The sequence below is a fragment of the Lactuca serriola genome, chromosome 4, assembly GCF_051521515.1.
Source record: "Lactuca serriola cultivar US96UC23 chromosome 4, Lser_US96UC23_V15, whole genome shotgun sequence".
NCBI lineage: Eukaryota > Viridiplantae > Streptophyta > Magnoliopsida > Asterales > Asteraceae > Lactuca > Lactuca serriola.
Genome location: NC_136411.1, coordinates 209,260,647 through 209,264,586, shown reverse-complemented (window position 1 = coordinate 209,264,586; position 3,940 = coordinate 209,260,647). Strand labels below are relative to the sequence as shown.

The following is a 3,940-nucleotide window of genomic DNA, read 5'->3' as shown; positions in this document are numbered from 1 at the left end:
TAAACAACTTGGATTCATAAAATGGAGATTTGGTTTGTTATCCATAAACACAAGAAGAATAAGAAGATTGGTTTTATTACAAGAAAAAAAGTTTTGAAATCCAAGAGAATTTAAAATATTTGTGACCGGATGACCAAGAAGGTGATGGTAAAGATCATGAGACCTGCAAACAAAAGTTGGATTTTGGGGATGTGTGGAAGTGGAAAACGGATATAAATTACCAACACTATTACGTCTCATGAAATTTGTCCCTGTTGGGTAATGCTTCAAAGAAAAACAAAATGGGTCCAATTGTATTGAGGCATTATTATCAGTAGTAATACGTCTAACGAAAATAAGTTTTTTATGAGTTTTGGTGAATGAATGATGTTTTGTAGTTTGAGTTGTGGGTATGGTGGGGGAGGTGGATATGTCTTTATCTAAGTATAAGAACTTGTAACTCCCCATTTCTTATTACTAATTTTGGAGACGAGTTCAATCATTAATATGAAGAATCATATAATTAGAGATAAAACTATAAAGGATTTATATAAGTGAATTAAGCAAATAAGAGATATTATATAAATTTAAAATGATTGCTTAACAATTAGAAATAACTAGTGATGAAACCCCGCGCTGCGAGGATTGGAGGCCGTCGATTATTATAGAAGCTTGATGTTTTTTTTGGATGTTTCATCATTTACAAAAGAGCCAAAAGAAATAGGAAAATAACAACTGAAAATTTTAACCAGCATACTCCAATGAGCATTGTCAAGAACCAACACAATGAAAAGTTGAACCTTCATCAATGGTTTTCTTAATCATGTTTAGTTACCATTGTCCAGCAGACCTTCCCTCAAGACAAACCTGCATTTTGAATGGAAAAATAAGTAAAATAAAGATTCAAGTTATAAAAGTAGAAAACATTTGAATGACTCAAGAATACACAAACAAAAATATCAGTATAAATATCCAAAAATCTTCAAACATGCAAGAAACAGGCCATTTGATTCAAAAGTAGGTTCAAACAATCAAAAATGAGAAACATGGAAGAAAGCAACAATAATCACCCCTAATCACCTTAAATACATTTACAATTGGTTTTGATGGGTTGGCATTACACCTCAGAGGATTCAACCTAAGAACATGGTCAGCAAACGGTTTATAAATCTGAACACTTTATATTTCTGTCATTCAAGAAACCAAATTGTTGCGAGATGCTTGTAAAAGGAATGTAGGTAAAAATGTCAAATGACTGAACTACCCTCATGAGAAAATGTCTGAAAAAGCTAGATTTGATTACCTGTATAAAATCGGGGACTGAAAGAAGTGGCTTGCCTCCAGCCTTCTAATTTGTAACCTGTAAAACCAAAAATTCTTCAATTTGCACAATCATGTGTAAACTGTAATAGGGAAAAACTAAACCTAAAGCACAATAACTTGTGTACTTGTATTAGAAGCATAATAAGTGCAAAGATAACCTTTGCAACTTCTGTCAAAAAATTCACACTAATAGCATTAAAGCTCAACTTCCCATCCATCTTACATATGTACACCAAAATTGGCTGTGGGAAAAAAAAAAAGAAGGTATGTAAGCTAATGAGCAACTTGAACAGCTTCAATGGAATGAATATACATGGTATGACTGGAAGAGAAGAAATGAAGAAGGAAGAATCACCTGTAATCCAACTAAGATACAATCACCAACTACCAAGAAAACATTAAGAGTTCGATGCTTCTTTGATAGTTTACTCTGATGCCTATCATGACTGGTGTAAAAGTGAGGGTGTTTTTCAGGAAAAAAACCTTTAATGGGGTCAATATCAAGTGCTTAGCCAATAAAATAAAAAAGAAACAGTCGCTTACTCGTATGGAATCAACCAACAACACTATAATTCACCAAAACTACAAACAATCAATGAAATCTGATCAAGTAATAAGAAATCATTAAATTGCTGAGGTCTAATAACCTAAAATGATTTTTAATATGGTTACCCAAGGTCTAGTAACATAAGTTGATTTAAAAAACTAATATGATGATTATAGATGATGGATGAATCAGATATAAGTAAACAAAAAAAATGTACCTTTTGTGTTGTTTCATCAAAATTGTAAACCTGCAACAAAATCAGAAATTAATTGAGTGAAAAGGTACCAATCCCACACCAGAAACTCACTATAGTTGAATATATTTATACAATAATATGGCAACATTTCGATTGTGTAATTAAAAAACTTAAATTGCTTGAAGTGATGGAAATTATTGAGCTGCTAACCAATGTTTGTTGTCAGGTTTACTGTCACTTAGGTAAGTTCATTGCAAAATATCAACAAAATATAGTCAAAGAAAGAAAAAAAAATAAAAAAAAAAGAGTTTTTTGCCAAACATGGAAGAGATGATTATGTTTTTCTTACTTGGTGATGAAATGGAAGCTAACACTCCATCCTTTGTAAACCTGCAAAACAACCCATATGCAACTATTAAAACTACTACATGCCTGTACGTTTATGTATGTGTGTGTGTGTGAGAGAGAGAGAGTCAATTTCAAGTGGAAAATTAGAGGGAAAGCGAAAAAGAGTAATCATCGGCCGGTATAGTTTCTATCTTTGATCCAGTTATTGGAATTCTTCTGCCTTCTCGTTTTGATCTGGTTCTAAGTCGGGGAAAACGGTCAACACCTTGATGTAGATCAAAGAGAGCGTCTTAAACATTCCTCCATGTAGCCATAATAAAACAAACATATTAACCAATAAATTATATCTAAAGTATATTTGAGAAAATTTCAGCAGATTGCCCAGAATTGGAGGAACATAAACAACTAATGAATAAGTTCATGAATAATAATTGTAATTAAATTAAAAAGAATAACGATAGATTTACCTTCGGTTCACCCAGCGCAAACATATTCTCTTCAATTTCGGAAATTTCCATGATTTACGTTGACAAAAATATGAGTTTGTTGACTTTAGATAACCTGAAATGATTAGCATACGATAGCAATTACATTTCCGTTAGCTCAGTAAGAAAAATCAAGGAAAATCATGAATATGATAGAATCACCAGATATTTTGTTTTGAACCAAATAACGACGAATTGAGGGGTTGAACCAAATTTTAAAAAAAAAAATAATTAAAAACAATTATATGAACTCAGAAAACAGGAAACTACATAAATTTTATCAGTAAATTACAAAAAAAAAAAAAAATGAATTTGACAACAACCAATTTGGAAAAACTTGATCGGTAAATTACATCAAATAAAACCAAAAATAAACAAATACTTCAACCATTGCTAGAAATCTCTTCAATGAAGGATACAAAGAAAACATAAACAGGGTTTTCAAATTTAGTACCCAAGCATAACTGACCTTGCAAAGAAGATTCATCTGACAAAATTATATGGATGCCATTGAAGGAGAAGACGATGTGAATATGGAAGAAGTAGTTGGGCGGCGATTGTGGGCGGATGATGGAGCGGTAAGCGATGAACTGGGTGTCGGCTGAAGTCAGCAGTCGGCTTGTGACCGTCCTTCCCCTTTTGTTGATGGTAGCGAAGGACAAATACCTGGGATTGGATCTTCGGTTAGACGCAGAGCATGAATCGACACTCTTGGCTTGTCGGTTTTCTTGGTTTAGGGGAAATCGCCAGCAAAGGCCGATAAGAAGTCAGAAGCGGAGATGAGGCGGTAGAGGATCCGGAAGAAAATGAAGCGGTGGAGAGGACACTGATCTAAATTGAATGGGGGTAAAGAGCCGACTCAAAAATCGATGAAAAAAGCGGTGCTTACCACATGTATGGACACCGATCTTATTCTTATTGGCCTACACGGACATTTTAAAAAAAAATTAAAATAAAAATCAAAGTGGTCCAATCAGAAACAACTCCTGTTCATGGTGTAGTTTAGAATTAGTATATATATAAATTACAAGAATGAATTAATAATTAAAAGAATAAAATAAA

General features: G+C 33.0%; 1 long non-coding RNA gene across 1 annotated transcript; it reads right to left on the bottom strand.

The window, feature by feature from the left end:
- Nucleotides 1-609: 609 nt before the first annotated feature.
- LOC145100524 (uncharacterized) lies at nucleotides 610-3,692 on the bottom strand. The gene is made up of 6 exons (XR_013705105.1): nucleotides 3,348-3,692; nucleotides 2,395-2,954; nucleotides 1,658-2,096; nucleotides 1,461-1,544; nucleotides 1,283-1,339; nucleotides 610-846 (listed from the first exon to the last, which is right to left on the bottom strand). It is a non-coding gene; the product is annotated as an uncharacterized LOC145100524 (long non-coding RNA).
- Between the last annotated feature and the right edge of the window lie 248 nt (nucleotides 3,693-3,940).